The sequence below is a fragment of the Mirounga angustirostris genome, unplaced genomic scaffold, assembly GCF_029215605.1.
Source record: "Mirounga angustirostris isolate CCGP_5_RB_7025 unplaced genomic scaffold, mMirAng1.0.hap1 SCAF_6, whole genome shotgun sequence".
Classification (NCBI taxonomy): Eukaryota; Metazoa; Chordata; class Mammalia; order Carnivora; family Phocidae; genus Mirounga; species Mirounga angustirostris.
This window is the reverse complement of record NW_026991714.1, coordinates 52,694,503-52,711,770: the sequence shown is the minus strand read 5'-3', so window position 1 is coordinate 52,711,770 and position 17,268 is coordinate 52,694,503. Positions and strand designations below refer to the sequence as shown.

General features: G+C 40.6%; 1 protein-coding gene across 3 annotated transcripts in view; it reads right to left on the bottom strand.

The window, feature by feature from the left end:
• RC3H1 (ring finger and CCCH-type domains 1) overlaps positions 1-16,740 on the bottom strand; it is an 83,916-nt gene extending 67,176 nt beyond the window's left edge. For 2 of the 3 annotated variants that reach the window (XM_045877425.3, XM_045877427.3), the window contains exon 1: positions 16,464-16,740. The gene's annotated coding sequence lies outside the window, so the exon portion shown is untranslated. Of the gene's footprint in view, positions 1-13,034; positions 13,203-16,463 lie in introns of those variants that run through there. The other variant, XM_045877426.3, reaches the window with a different exon arrangement.
• Positions 16,741-17,268: the final 528 nt, after the last annotated feature.

Genomic DNA, 17,268 nt, shown 5'->3' with positions numbered 1-17,268 from the left:
TATGATGTTTGTCCACTATTCCCCCAATCCTGAACGTTTTCCTCATTTTCCTTTAACCATTAATCTACGGATTCCCTTATGAAGGGCCTTACTTGATCACCTTATTTAAAACTGATCTCTCGGGGCGCCTGGGTGGCTCAGTTGGTTAAGCGGCTGCCTTCGGCTCAGGTCATGATCCTGGAGTCCAGGGATCGAGTCCCGCATCGGGCTCCCTGCTCGGCGGGGAGTCTGCTTCTCCCTCTCCCACTCCCCTTGCTTGTGTTCCCTCTCTCACTGTGTCTTTCTCTGTCAAATACATAAATACATACATACATACATACATACATACATAAATAAACTGATCTCTCAACCCCAGTCCCACTACCACCATACACAAATTGTTGCTTCCCATCTTGCTCCTAATTAATTTTTCTCATAATACTTCTCACCATCCAATATGCTCTCTTCCTTGTTTTGTTATGGTGCATACCCACCACTACTAAAATGTAAGCTCCACAAGGATAGGGATTTTTGTTTGTTTCTATCTCCAACTTTGAGTTCATTCTATGTGCCAGGCACTATTCTAAGTGTTCTACACGCATTATCTCACTTAGTCTATTAGATATCATAATGAACCTATTAGTTATCATTATAAAGCTTAATTTTAGAGTTGAGAAAACTGAAGAATGGACGTTAGGTAATATGCTCAAGGTCACATGGTAACTAAACGTATCCCTATTTTTAAACTGGCAATTCCTCTCTAGTCTTTGCTGCTTTGGTGACACTACTGTCCAATTTGACACTCCATGAACTAATCTGGTAATCATCCTAGATTCCACTGTTTTCTACTCCTATTAAAAAATTTTAGGGGCGCCTGGGTGGCTCAGTCGTTAAGCGTCTGCCTTCAGCTCAAGTCATGATCCCGGAGTCCTGGGATCGAGCCCCGCATCGGGCTCCCTGCTCCACAGGAAGCCTGCTTCTCCCTCTCCCACTCTCCCTGCTTGTGTTCCCTCTCGCTGTGTCTCTCTCTCAAAAATAAATAAAATCTTAAAAAAAATAAAAATAAAATTTTTATTATCTATTGCATCTATATATTCCTTTCCATCTCTACTTCACTGAGGACCCATATTCATTCACTCAAAAAATACTGAAAACCTACTATGTGCCAGACAGTGTCCTAGGATCCGAAGTTACAGCCCTGAAAGAAACAATGACCCTGCTCTCATAGAACATATAGTCCACTCACCTGGATCACAGAGTAACCTTTTAGCTGATCGCTGCCTCCAGCTTTGCTCTTGCCTTCCTCTATCATCCTCACACCTATATTTTTCTTCCATGACAACTCAATTAAAAAAAACAGACATGGGTGCCTGGGTGGCTCAGTTGGTTAAGTGACTGCCTTCAGCTCAGGTCATGATCCCGGAGCTCTGTGATCGAGTCCCGCATCGGGCTCCCTGCTCAGCGGGAGTCTGCTTCTCCCTCTGACCCTACTCCCTCTTGTGCTCTCTCTCACTCTCTCAAAAAAACAAAAACAAAAACAAAAAAAAAACAGACAATAGACTCGAACAAACATTTCACAAAAGAGGATATCCAACTGGCCAACAGGCATACCATATGCCAACTGAAGTTATAGAATAACATTACATGGGGTGCCTGGGTGGCTCAGTCAGTTAAGCATCAGCCTTTGGCTCATGGCATGATCCTGGGGTCCTGGGATAGAGCCCCCCTGCCCCCAATCAGGCTCCCTGCTTAGTGGAGAGCCTGCTTCTCCCTCTCCCTCTGCCCCTTCCCACACTTGTGCATGCTCACGCGCACACTCTCTCTCTCAAATAAATAAATAAAATCTTAAAAAAAAAAAAAAACAAACAGCATTACACATGCGGGGAATTTAAACAAAAACGACAATGAGATACCACTCCATATATACCAGAAGGGCTAAATCTTTTTTAAAGATTTATTTATTTTTTAGAGATTTACTCTCTCTAAAAATAAATGGAGGGGCACAGGGAGAGAGAATCTCAAACCAACTCCATGCTGAGCATGGAACTGACGTGGGACTTGATCTCATGACCCTGAGATCACAACCTGGGCTGAAACCAAGAGTAAGACCCCCAAATGACTGTGATACCCAGGTGCCCCAGGCTAAAAATTTTAAAACAACAATACCACAGAGGATATAAGCATGTGAAATTCTCATACAATGCTGATGGCAGCGTAAGTTGGCACATTTCACTTTGGAAAACTGGCAGTATCTACTTAGGCCAAACAAAAGTCTACCAATGACCCCAAAAATTCCACTCCTGGGTATTTATGTGAGAGAGATGACTAATTATGTCCATCAAAAGACATATACAAGAAAGTTCATAGTGGCTTTATTCATAAGAAGCTCAAAACAAACTGGAAACAACCCAAATATCAAGCTATAGTAGAACAGATAAACTGATAAATTCACACAATGGAATACAATATAGCAATAATAAAAGATGGATTTGTTATATAAAATATGGCTGAATTTCACAGATATCAAAATGAACAAAGCTAGATACAAAATAGCACCTGTTGAAGGATTTAATTTATAGAGGAAGGGAAAAGAATACATTATGTATGACTTCATTTAAAAAGAAACAAAGTGTCTATGGTGCTAGAAGTCAGAATACCTGTTGGGAAAGGTGGGAGGCAGTGGGGAGGGTACTGTCTGGGAAAGAGAAGAAAGAATTCTTAGGTACTAGAAATGCTAGATATCTTAATCTAGGTAGTGTTCTGGTATATCACAGGTATATATATGTAAAAAGTCATCAAGATAGACTCCTTAAGATGTTTTTACTTTTTTTTTTTTTTTTAAGATTTTATTTGAGAGAGAGAAAGAGAGCCCAGAGGGAGAGTGAGAGGGAGAAGCAGACTCCCTGCTGAGCAGAGAGCCCGATGCGGGGCTCGATCCCAGGACCCTGAGATCATGACCTGAGCCGAAGGCAGATGCTTAACCGACTGAACCATACAGGCACCCCAAGACTTTTTTACTCTTTACTGCATGTATATTACACCTCGATTTAAAAATCAAGTAACGCCAACAACAATTTCTTCAATGGTGCCTGAAGAGGATCAATCCCAAGTACTTGAACATGCCATAAAGATCTTTGGGATGTGGCCCCCACCCACCTCTCCAATCTTACTTTTCATTACCACCTCCCTCATATTTTATTCTCTACCAACAGAAGTATTAAGGTTTCCTTGCACTCAATATATTCTTTTTCACTCTAGGTCTTGTTTGGTTCCAGCACTCTCCTCAATCCAGAATGTTAAACTTCTACTCATCCTTTAAGTCCCACTTAGTTCAGAAAGCTCTTTCAAGAAGTCTTTTTTAGCCCAGCCTGTATTAGGTACTCCCCTGATGTCTCCAATATATTCTATGCTCTTTCTATATGAGAAAGTCCATATTGTTGTATGCTGTATGGTGTATAATATTTGCTCAATAATTGTTGAATGACTGAAAAAAATCACTACTCTGACTGTAACAAGTTTCATATTCCTAAAGATAGTGTTGGGACAATTCACATAAAAGATAAAGCTGAACGGCAATGGGACTTAGGACAGCAGGATGTATCACCACACAAAGAGCTAAATTTTTTAATACTGGTACTTAATATTTAGAAGAAAGTATGCCTCCAAAATTAACCACATCTTTAAAAATATCTATAAGCTAGGAAAACTAAAACTGAAGTGGCAGATTAAAAAGATAAGAATAAAGAAGCTAATCTGAGGAACACCCGGGTGGCTCAGTTGGTTGAGCCTCTGCCTTCGGCTCAGGTCATGATCCCAGGATTCTGGGATCGAGTCCCACATTGGGCTCCTTGCTCTGTGGGGAGCCTGCTTCTCCCTCTGCCTGCCGTTCCCTCTGCTTGTGCACATGTGTGTTCTCCCCCTCTCTCTGACAAATAAATAAAATCTTAAAACAAAAAAGAAGCTAATCTGAAAATACTACATATTGTATGATTCCAATTATAGAATATTTTACTCCAGAGCACCTAGGTGGCTGAATTGTTTAAGTGTCTGATTCTTGATCTCAGGTCAGGTCTTGATCTTGGGGTAGTGAATTCAAGCCCTATGGTGGGCTCCACATTGGGCATGGAGCCTACCTAAAAATTTTTTTAATTATATTCCAAATAAACACATGAAAAGATACTCCACATCATAAGTCACCAGGAAAATGCAAATTAAACAACGTGATACCACTACACACTCATTAGAATGGCCAAAATCTGGAACACAGACAACACCAAATGGTGACAAAGATGTGGAACAACAGGACCTCTCATTCATTGTTGGTAGGAATGCAAAATGAGACAGCCATTTTGGAAAACAGTTTGATGGTTTCTTACAAACTAAACATACTCTTACAATACAATCAAGCAGCCACTCTCCTTGCTATTTACCCAGAGGAGCTGAACACTTATGACTACACAAAAACCTGTAAACGGATGTTTAGAGCAGCTTTATTCATAACTGCCAAAACTTGGAAGCAACCAACCAAGATGCCCTTCGGTATACATAAACTGTGGTATATCCAGACGATGGAATATTATTCAGCGTTAAGCTATGAAAAATCATGGACGAAAATTAAATGCATTGCTAAAAGAAAGAAGCTATCTGAAAAGGCTACCTACTGTATGATTCCAACTACAGGACACTATGGAAAAAGCAAAACTAGGGAGACAATAAAAAGATCACTTGTTGCTAGGAGTTGGGAGTGAGGAAAGATGAATAGGCAGAACACAGGATTTTTTGGGTAATGAAAATACTCTGTATGATACTATAATTGTGAATACTTGTCATTATACATTTGTCCAAACCCACAGAATGTACCACACCAAGAATGAACACTACGTAAACTATGGACTTTAAATGTCAATGTAGATTCATCTTTTTTTTTTGTAATAAATGTACCACTCTGATGGTGGATGCTGATAATGGAGGAGACTGCATGTGTGGGAGCAGGGAATATATGGGCAATCTCAGTACCTTCTTCTCAATTTTGCTGTGAATCTAAAACTGCTCTGAAAAGTCTTTTAAAAACAAAAAAGAATTTTAAAAAATCAAGAACTGAACCCCAAATCTTTCCCAAATATGGAGAATCAATTGACAGGATTTTACTCCCTACTTCCTTTGCCTCCACCCCCCTCACCATTTTGTCATTATGCACCTAAGCTGTTGAGTTTTATCTTGACACTGAGTACAATGAATTAACTAATGCATGTCAATCTTTAGGAAACCAGGTACTACTACTTCAATATTCAATGATGCTTTCATAAGAATATTATCTATTCTGGCCTTTGTGATATTCTAAGTTGCTCTTAAATGCATTTAGAGATCTATCTATTCTAAGGATTTTTTTATTTCACAAAACCATCTTTTTTATAGCAGTAGAAAGAAAATAAATTGGTCTTCTGGGCTCCTATGAACAGATTTTCATCAATTGCATACCTACAGACCTATAATAATAAAATCACATTTCTGAAAAAATTGACTCAGATAATGAGTCAATCCACAGAACCTATAACTCAATTTTTCTAAATATATGGAGAACCTTACATTTATTTTTTAAGTCTCTGATAAATTTAAAGAAAAGCTAAATTCAAGCAAAGAATGTTTAATAAAAAGTTCAAAAACTTCTTTCAATGGGGTAATTAATGTAAAATTTGACATATAAAACATGGGTTTTAAAAGAGTAATTATAGGGAAAGCATTTGAAAAGGAAGGTTAAAATCCAAGTTTTTTCTGTTTTGTTTTGTTTTTTAAGTACAGCACTTAAATATGGAAGACAACTACTCTTTAACAGAATGTCCCCACAAAAATGGACTTTTAAGCAAGCATGATCAGTATACAGGGACGGTCAAATCAAGACCAAACACAATATGGCTACTTTCAGCAAAAGTAGAGGTATAGCTTATCTATTTAAAAAAAGAAAGAAAAAAAAAAGGCAAAAGAGACTGACATAAGGTTCTCCATTTTTCAAGCTCCGCAAACTTCAACATGGTGAGTTAAGGAAGATACAAGTTCATGTGGTAACCAATTTGGATTTTACAGATTAAAATGTAGTTTGAATAGAATCCAAGTGTGAAGCCAAGCAGTGCCAATAGAGAATTCTAGATGCCAATAATGTTCAGTTAAATTCTATTCACCCTTACCAGCCAATTTACATTAGTCCTGGAAATTAATTTTTGTTATCTAAAATGACTCATACTCAAAAATATTTTTCTGGGTGCCTAGGTGGCTCAGTTGGTTAGGCAACTGCCTTCAGCTCAGGTCATGATCCCGGAGTCCCAGGATCGAGTCCCGCATCAGGCTCCCTGCTCAGCAGGGAGTCTGCTTCTCCCTCTGACCCTCCCCCCTTTCATGCTCTCTCTCTCAAATAAATAAAATCTTCAAAAAAAAAATATTTTCCATCATAACTGAATTATAGAGAGAAATCAGCTAAATGGGATAATTTTCTTCATTTAAGATTCTAGTTAAAGAATACGAATAACTACTTATTAAAATCTATAGTTTTAATCTATAAATATACTATTTAAAATTAGATAGTATATAATCAAATGGTCCCCAATCACCTCTTCAAAAGTGATTGTAACTTCAAACATGATTGTAAAGGCAACTCCAATTAGTGCAGAGCCCAAGAAAGAACTAGGATAAGGAGATCTAGATTCTAATCTCAATACTGCCATTTATTAGCTCTGAGATCTGTATACCCTTGACAAATATATTTGAAAGGTTTAGAGAAAAACAAGAAAAGGTGACTCCAGATTTTAGGAACACCGAAAAATGGAGTAAAAGATGATACTCTGATAAGAAACCAAGAAAACCATTAATGGACAATATTTGGTAAGGCTGTTTCATTCAGGGAGTAAAGTTTATTATGTAAAGTTCAGGGCTGCCAGCAACACAAGCAACAAAGCATTGAAAATGCAGGCTTGAGGACAAACTGAGATCATGTAAAGAGGTAAGTTTTCTGTGAGAGTGAACATAAACAGAGAACTGGACCTTGGGAGGATAGTTTACATCAGCACTCTTCAATAAAACTTCCTGAGATGTTAAACATGTTCTTTGTCTTCGGTTTCCAGTATGGTAGCCACTAGCCACATGTGGTTACTGAACCACTGAAATGTGGCTGGTGCAACTGAGGAACTAAGTTTTAAATTTTATTTGATTTTAATTAGTTAAAACTTAAGTTTATGAACAAAATGGAATATTATTTAGTAGTAAAAAGAAATGAGCTAGGGACGCCTGGGTGGCTCAGTCAGTTAAGCGTCTGCCTTCGGCTCAGATCATGATCCCAGGGTCCTGGGATCGAGTCCTGCATCAGGCTCCTTGCTCATCGGGGAACCTGCTTCTCCCTCTGCCTGCCGCTCCCCCCTGCTAGTGCGTGTGCTCTCTCTCTCTGACAAATAAATAAATAAAATCTTAAAAAAAAAAGAAATGAGCTATCAAGCCACAAAAAGACCTAGAAGAACCTTAAATGTTACATTGCTAAGTGAAAGAAGACAATCTCACTCATAAAACCATACAACACAAAATGTGAATCCTCATATAAACTCTGCAACTTAGTTAATAACAATTTATCAACACTGGATCATCAATTATAACAAATGCACCACACTAATACAAGATGTTAACGGAAGTAACTGTGAGAGGAAGGTGTGTATGGAAATTCTGTCCCTTCAGGACATTTTTATATAAACCTAAAACTGCTCTAAAAAAATTAAGTCTATTAAAAATTTTTAATTTAAGTAGCTAGCCATTTGTAGCTAGTGGCTGGTACTGAATAGCACAGATCCATATCGATGAAAGATTGGCGTGGGAAGAAAATGAGAATGGTATATCATTCCTGACCACTTCCTTCAAAAGTACACATACAGGGGCGCTTGGTTGGCTCAGTCAGTACAGCATGTGACTCTTGATCTCAGGGTTGTGACTTCAAGCCCCACACTGGGTACAGACATTACTTAAAAATAAAATCTTTAAAAAAAAAGTACACATACATTTAATCCTAAACGACACAAAATTTATATGCAGTTTCAGTAGCAAAATGATTTCAAATAGTCTAGATGAGTATCTTTCTAAAAGGATTTTTGTTAAACAGAATTTGAGGAGGAAAATAACATCTATTGAATGAGTACTAGGTATCAGGTACTATACTGAAAATGTATGTTATCTCATTTAAACTTCAAAACAAATCTTTAAGATTTTATTTATTTATTTGAGAGAGCGAGAGAGCATGCACACATGCAGGCAGGTGTGTATGCCAGCAGGGGGGAGGAGCAGAGGGAGAGGGAGAGAGAAAATCTCAAGCAGGCTCCACACCCAGCTGGGAGCCTGAGGTAGGGGGAGGACTCGGTCTCACGACCCTGAGACCATGACCTGAGCCAAAATCAAGATGAGTTGCTTAACTGACTGGCCACCCAGGCACACCCAAAACAAGTCTTTTTTTTTTTTTAAGATTTTATTTATTTATTTGACAGAGAGAGACACAACGAGAGAGGGAACACAAGCAGGGGGAGTGGGAGAGGGAGAAGCAGGCTTCCCGCTGAGCAGGGAGCCCGATGCGGGGCTTGATCCCAGGACTCTGGGATCATGACCTGAGCGGAAGGCAGATGGTTAATGACTGAGCCACCCAGGCACCCCCCCAAAACAAATCTTTAAAGGAAGGCATTACCATTTCTGTTTTTAGAGATGATAAAGCTTAAGTGATAAAAGATGGGAACCTAGATATTTCTGACTCCAAAGCCTACGTTCTAATATACTCTGTACATATTTTTATGACTCCCAAAATTATGAACATAATTGAATTTCCCCACAATGAATTTATCATCAGAAATAGTTCTTAAAAAAAGGAATGTTATATAGAACAATAATTAATGACACACTCAGAGTCTAATGAGGTGCTGTCCCTACATTAAATGGCCCTAAGCTAACTTTTTGTCACCCCCTCAACTGTCCCTTTTACCTACAGTGCCTCTACTCCCACAGCTAATTTGCACCTTTTAATCTGCTGTAGGATTAGAGAACAGATAATCAAATTTATTAGAATTATGCACAAACCAAGAGAGCTCCTAAATCAGTGCCTTAGTGCAGATGATCTGGTTCATTAATCTTGTAACAATTAAAAGTCTTTTTGTATACTTATTCTAAACTGGGACCTGGATAGATGAAATACTGTTCTATAATAAAGCTAAGAATACAATAATCCTATTTCATTCACAAATCTTCCACTAAGCCATATTTTTAAGCATAGATCTCTAAACATCACCTCACTTAAAGATGTTAATTGATTAAATGTATTTTTTTTTTTTTAAGATTTTATTTGAGAGAGAGAGCATCAGCGCGCGCACAGGGTGCATACAGGTGGGGAGGAATAGAGTGGGAGGGAGAGGGAGAAAGAATGTGAAGCAAACTCCACACTGAGCACGGAACCACACTTGGGCTCAATCCCAGGACTGTGATATCGTGACCTGAGCTGAAACCAAGAGTCTGACACTTAACTGAGTCACCCAGGCACCCCAATGATTAAATGTATTAATTTAGTGCACTAGCTTTCCTATGTTACTATAAAAAATTAATGAGGTATATATAAAAATACAGAAATATTTACAAAGAGTTAATACTTTTCTGAAAAAAAAAGCCCCCCTATTAAAGAAAAGCAATGAGTTGTAAATATTCTTAAGTTTTTTTTTTTTTTTAATTTGATAGAGAGAGAATGAGAGAGAGCAAGCACATGAGAGGGGGGAGGGTCAGAGGGAGAAGCAGACTCCCCGCCGAGCAGAGAGCCCGATGCGGGACTCGATCCAGGGACTCCAGGATCATGACCTGAGCTGAAGGCAGTCGCTTAACCGACTGAGCCACCCAGGCGCCCCGAGTTGTAAATATTCTTAAGTAATTCTTTCTCATCACTTTTTAAGTTGTTCTTATAACTAAGTAAATTTTCCCTTGAAAAGGAGATATTAGTAAGGTGACTTTTTATATGCCCAAGATTATGGCCAGAGGGATATCAGGGTCACCAAGAATAATTTGGAGGTTGCTGAGGGCTTGTTTTAAAGTGTTTTCAAGGGGTGCCTGGGTGGCTCAGTCGTTAAGCATCTGCCTTGGGCTCGGGTCATGATCCCAGGGTCCTGGGATCGAGCCCCACATCGGGCTCCCTGCTCTGCGGGAAGCCTGCTTCTCCCTCTTGCACTCCCTCTGCTTGTGTTCCCTCTCTCGCTGTGTCTCTGTCAAATAAATAAATAAAATCTTTAAAAAAATAAAAAATAAAGTGTTTTCAAGTCCGATGGAGAACTCTAACATTTGGAAACAACTAAGAAAATATGAATATTTAAAATCATGTTTAAAAAAAGGGGGAGAGGGAGATTAATACAAAAATTTAAAATTTTCTTCCCCACTTAGATCTCCTGTAACTCATTACAAATCTTTACTAATAACATGAAATCTGTTTTGCACTTATCACCATAAACTTTAAGATCTCAATTTAATTGGGGAGGGGAAGGGAGTACCATTCTGAATTTAAGATAAGGAAAAAAGAGTATTTCCAAAGCCCTAAACTGAAACTTCAAATTAAGCAATTCTAAATTTACAGAAGTCTGGGGCACCTGGCTGGGTCAGTCAGAAGAGCATGCAACTCTTTATCTTGGGTGTAGAGATTACTAAAAAGAAAAAAAAAATCTTTTTTTTTAAAGATTTTATTTATTTATTTGACAGTGAGAGAGAGCACAAGCAAGGCGAGAGGCAGGCAGAAGAAGCAGGCTCCCCGATGAGCAAGGAGCCTGATGCGAGACTTGATCCCAGGACGCCAGGATCATGACCTGAGCTGAAGGCAGACGCCTAACCGACTGAGCCACCCAGGCGTTCCCCCCCCCGCCAAAAAAAAATGTTTTTAAAAAGAGGTGCCTGGCTGGCTCGGTGGGTAATGTGTGACTCTTGATCCTGGGGTTGAGAGTTCGAGCCCCAAGTTGGGTGTAGAGATTACTTAAAAAATAAATAAATAAAATGAATAAATTTTCAGAAGTCCAACTTTATTACACATTATTCCAGAAAAGAAAGCCTAATAGTTTTCTCTCTCAATCCATGAACTAAACCAAGCAAAAAAGGCTACAAATCAATTGCTTCTGTAACAGTGTCATGTTTTTGGAGGGAGTCAGGTAGAGAGCCAAAACCTAGGTTTTTAATACTTACTCAACATGTGATTAAAAGCAGAGTGTCAGGCAAATTATAGCTCTAAATATTCTCAAAGATTAGCTGAGTAAAATAATTATAAAGTCAGATTCATAAAGATCAAAGAATTTCAACCTAACAATCATTTTTCAATATAATCTCAAATAAGTCCTTGTCTGCTAACATTCCAAGTTTCTTCTATACATTAAGAAGAAGGGGTGGGGGGAGAAAAACCAAAAGGCAAATAGGTTGTAGAGAGCAAACTAAATAAGTATTAGTTGCTCATATTTGTATAGAACATTATAATTTAGTTAATTCTCATAACCCAATAAGGAAATACAAATGAGTCTGAGAGTTTGAGTAGGACTCCTTTGGAATGATCAAAATTAAAACTGCAAATTGCTGTGGCTTTCAACTTTTCTTCCATTAAGAGTCCCTGGCAGTCTGCCTACTGTACTCAAGAAAAGCATGCAAAGAATGAGGTGGTTTTTGATTCCTAACAATCATATCCTGAAGTTTTTTTCTGCAGTTTCAATTATACATAGTACCGCTCCTTAATCTTGACTCAATATACATTTATGTTAAATCCACGGAGACAGAAAGTAGAAGGGTGGTTGCTAGGGACCAGGGGGAGGGGGAAATGGGGAGTTAACAGGTTAATGGGTACAGAGCTTCCTTTGGGGGTGATAAAAGTGTTTTGGAATTAGACAACGGTGGTTGCACAACACTGTGAATATACTGCTACTGAACTGCTTACTTTAAAATTACTAGTTTTAGGGCGCCTGGGTGGCTCAGTTGGTTAAGCGACTGCCTTCGGCTCAGGTCATGATCCTGGAGCCCCGGGATCGAGTCCCGCATCGGGCTCCCTGCTCGGCAGGGAGCCTGCTTCTCCCTCTGACCCTCCCCCCTCTCATGTGCTCTCTGTCTCTCTCATTCTCTCTGTCTCAAATAAATAAATAAAATCTTAAAAAAATAAAATAAAATAAAATAAAATAAAATAAAATTACTAGTTTTATGTTAAATGACCTGAACCTTAATTAAAAATTGTTTAAGATATATAATAATAATAATAAATATATATATTATATGTGTGTATATATATACACATAATGACCCCTTTAGAACTCTTCTTCGAAAACATTCCTACCTATTTAGATCCTGGAGATTTTTAGATGCATTACAAGGTAAATTATTCCCATATATGCACAGTAATAATCAGTGATCTGAGTACTGATGTCAGTGCTAAAATGCTTAACATCAAAATATTGCTGACATATGACATGTATTTGTTAATAATCTCAAAGAAAAACATAAATGAACCTTAAAATATTTATTCCTCTAGAGCAGGTCACAATTTCAGTCAGCTCAACTGTGCATGAAAGGTCAACTCAACTTTTTTACTAGAATTCTTTCCCCAAACCTCAGCCGATTAGGAAAACATTGTGAACTAATAAGAAGTGTCTAATATTACATAAACGGTAAACAAGAATATTATATAAGAAGTGAACAGGCACAAGTCTGACCAATAATGGCTATAAATAAATATGCTGAAGTTAACTGTCTTGGGGATGTAGGGAAACATTATTTAGGATTAGTAAACTGCTCACTTAAAAATACATAGAATCTATTTAAGAAACTTTGGAATAAGAAAAATTCCTTTGTATTATTCCAGACAAAATCAATTAGGGCATAACAACCTCCAAGGCTAGTCCAAATCCAGCCTAGACTCCAGGATTAAACAAGAGAAGGAGGTCTTCAAAAGCGTCCTACAAGAACGGGCTGATTTTGAAATCTACTATGACTGTTTTGATGCAGGCCAATGTGAGAATTTAAATCCATTTGAATCTAACCCCAAAGAATACCTGAACTCCTGAGCGTTGACAGGGCCAAAGCTAAACCAGGTCAGTATACCCTGCCAAAGAACATCTTGCTCCGAGGTATCCACCAAACAGGATCATTTATCAGTGTATTCTTCACTTTGTTGAGTGCCAACCACTCTCAAGATATATCCAAGGGTAGAACCCCAAGATCTAGAGACAAAAAATGGTGCAGTATTCTAAATGGTTTATGGCTTTAAAAAAGTATAAATGAAGAATTTCAAGTGTTAGCTGGCCCAACTTGAACATCCCTAAATGTTACTAAAGTCATTTTTAAATTTCCATGAAGTATTTCAAAGGCACAATTTAGTAACTGTTTACACAGCAAATTAAAACCATGAAACCATTACAGCAATACCATAAATCTGTCCTATGTAAATGGTATGAATTTCTGTATCAACAGCATTAAAATTTGCTAAAAGCAAAAATAAATGTTTCATTTGTAATTCACATGAATACTTTCTCAAATTTATAAGTGAATATTTGGCAGTGTATAAGTAATGTTAATAGAAAGGTATTAGGGCTAAAGGCAAGTACAGTATTACAAAGCATAGCTCCTGATCAAAACAGATAAGAATCTGTCAACATAGGAAAGGCTTCAAAGTTAAACCTTGAGACACATGGTGGCAGTAGTAAAGCATCTCATTTGTGCCACAAGACCTGGGTTTGAGTAAGCTCTTTCACCTATTAATTATGTGGCCTTTTTGCTAGTTACATAGCTTCTCCTAGCCTCAGATTCTTCATATATAAAGTGAGAACAATACCACCAATATTACAGCCTAAATAGGAGGATTAAATGAGAATGTTTTTACTCATTCAACAAAGATGCCTTGAAAAACTGTAAATTTTTTATGTACAAAAAACCCTTTGAAATATCTTCAAATTAATCAAATATATATTAACTTTTAATATTACCAAGAAAATGCAAATCTAATTCTTAAGCTATGGTTCCAAAATCTTACAAGGAAATTCTTAAATATTACTTGAGAAACTGAAATTATGGGAATAAACACTGATAAAATATGAAAATGCAGGGATCATATCTTAAAATAGTTTTGACACCTATTAAAGCCAGAACTCTCTAGGGACCCAGACCCAACCCATGAATTGTTGGGTCAACATCTAATTTCAAATACAAAACCTTAACATTTAAAAATCTTTTGTTTTGGGACGCCTGGGTGGCTCAGTAGGTTAAGTGTCTTTGGCTCAGGTCATGATCCCAGGGTCCTGGGATCAGGTCCCTGAATCTCCTCAGCTGGCAGTCCGCTTCTCTCTCTGCCTGCCCCTACCCCCGCTTGTGCTCGCTCGCTCTCTCTCTTTCTCTCTCTCTGACAAATAAATGTTTTTTTAAGATTTAAAAAAAGCTTTTGTTTTTCAGGAAAATGGTATTAAGTATGAGGCAAAATAGTCCTTCACACAAGATGAGATTTTTTTTTTGTACAAAGCAAACTAACCATTTACAATTTTCAAACCTGTACATTCTAACAGGTTTAGGGTCACAGATAAATATAAGCATCATTACAACATAGACTTTACATGCATTTTGTGCTGACCCAACAAAATTAAGCATTGAAAAAATTATGGATTTGAGCACTTAAAAAAAAAGTGTACTTTCTGAAGATACATTAGCTGGAGCCATGTGAAAGTTGTTCTTTCCCCATCACTTTAAAGTCAAAACAGCCACATTATTTATGCTAGGCATAAAATGAAAGCTATTCATACTTTTCCACTATACTTCAATTCTAAACAACAATAAAATACTTCAACCTCCATGTTTATTCGATTGTTAGTGTATTTACTGTCAATTCTCTTGAAAGAATTAAGGACTAGCTCCACTCATTAAATTTCACATGCTTCGAATTACAACACAGACAATCTAAGTAGAAATTTACCCTAAAAATGGATGCAAGATATTAACTGGCATCTTCTCTGCACAGGTCACTCTTCCTTTTAAGAACACAAACTAGATGGGCCACGCAACTGAATGTTAAATAGTAGAAAGCAATCTTCCTGGATGCATCCAAACAATTTTAATATAAATTTCTGCACACCTAGGTAGGAACTGGAATAGAAATAACTTGAATCATTGCCCCTGCCCCCACTTGGAAATGGACGAGATAGGTGTCTCAAAAAATTAAATTTAGGAGTAGTCGCAGTTAACTGTTGAAGTTACAGGCACTACTACCAGAAGGCAAATGCAATAAAGAGCTGCCTCCCCAAAAGCCTAAACATTCAAAAGAGAACTGTTGTTTCTAGTTTTTGAAAGTCATAAAAAAAGTTTTGAAATCTTATTTAAAGTCTGCTTTAGAAATCAAGTATCAAACTCAAAGGAAAGGTTAGTCTTAGAACAAATTTCTGAAAGGCAAAAATTAGAACCTGAGACAGGACACAAGAAGTTCTAGCCTGGAGATGAACCACTTCTCTCCTGAAGAAATGCTTCGTTGGGTCCATTCTGGGCTAATGCTGTTGTTTGTTATGCGGCACATTAATACAAAAACGGTTCCTTTGAAGAAAGGTTCTATTCAAACATCACAATTTGTCTTCGCGTTGCCAGTTAGTGGCTTTGTTTCCAGTTTCACGGACTATTCTGGGATGTCAAGAGTTATATTACCGCTCCAAAAGAGCCCTTGTTTCACTCTCACTGATGTTTAGAGAGAACTGATGCCAAGCGATGTTTTAAGAACACCCCTCAGCCCTCCATCCCTCCCCATCCCTTATCGATAATCGCGTTTTACGTTGCATGTTTTTTGCTGTTGCACTTAATTTTTTCTTAAGAGACACCCGCACACACAATTTCCCTATCGCCATCAGGAAGAAAGAAGACCATCTGGCTCGATCTCCAGGAGCTTCAGGGAAATAGACTCCGTGAAACCCACTGGGCCGAGGAAGGGGAGCGCTTACGGGGTCAGGGAAGGGAGCAGCCCTGAGGTGCAGGAGCTGCCGCGAGTGCAGGGACGCGGAGGCGGTGCCAGTTTACAGACGCCTTCACCTCCCCACCCCCACAGACCGGGGGTCCAAAAAGCATTTCCTGCGCGCACTCTCCCCCCGCCGAGGCCCTCGGGGTAACCGCCGAGCTGGGCGGCCTTTTGGCCCCCTCCCTCCGGCCGAAGTCTCCCGCGCCCTCCCCTCGTCCGGGGCGGCGTCCGCACCTCCCCACGGCCTAGCCTCCCCGCCAGGCCCTCCCGGCCGCGCTCCGAGGCCTGAGGCCTAAGGACGCCGGGCGCTGACAAGCCCCTCCGCCGCCGGCGGGGCTGAGGCCGGGGGGGGGGGGGCGGCCGCTACCGCCGAGGGGCGGAGGGCGGGCGAGGACGGCCCCTTCCCCGCCGCGGCTGCCTATTGTTCCCGACGGAGGCCGGGCGGCGGCTGCCGCACTCCCCATGCCGCCGCCGCCGCCGCCGCCTGCCGCTCGCTCACCGCGCTGGTCCGAGCAGCAGCTCCTCTCAGCTCCGAGTCCCCGCGGCCGTCGCCACTGCTGCGGCAGCCGTCACCGCCGCCGCCGCCACCGTCGACTCTGACTCTGTCCCAGGCCGCCGGGCCACGGCCGCCGCCGCCGCCACCGCCAGCGCCGCCTCCGGCCTCCCACCTGCTGCTGCTGAGGCTGCTCCTGCAGCAGGGGCCATCTTGTTGGTCGGCCTCCTCTTCCTCCTCCTCCTCCTCCTCCGCCCCGTCGCTCGTTGTCTTCGTCCCCTTCCTCTTCCTCGGGCTCCGGCCCGCCCCGGAGGCTGGGGCGGGGACGAGGGCGAGGCCCCTCCCTCGGGGGGCGGGGCGCGCGGAGGGGAGGGGCGGGGCGGCCGCGGGAGGAAGGCTCTGAGTCACCCGCAGCCAACGCCCGGGAGGGAGGCCCGCGACGCTCTCCGCCAACCCGCGGGGCGCACCCACGCCCGGAGCTGCCGAACTGGTCCAGCCGTCCGCCGGCCCTCCCCCACCAGCATCTTTGCGGCCCGCGGCGAGCGGCCAGATGGCGAGGGGGCATTGGGAAATTTCTGACGTTTCCATCGAACCCCGCACTCCCTCTACCCCTAGGTTTTCTCAGCCCTCGTCCCTCTACTCCGGTTCCTTTTCACAACCCCCCCACCCCCCCCAAAAGAATTTGTTCTTATCTTGTGTTATCCGCGTTCTGGATCACACCAGCTTTGCTCTGGACACCACTCTCACCGACTCCAAAGAGTTCAGCTTCCCAACGCGGCGAAACCGCCCAAGGGCCTGGACACTCCCTGCT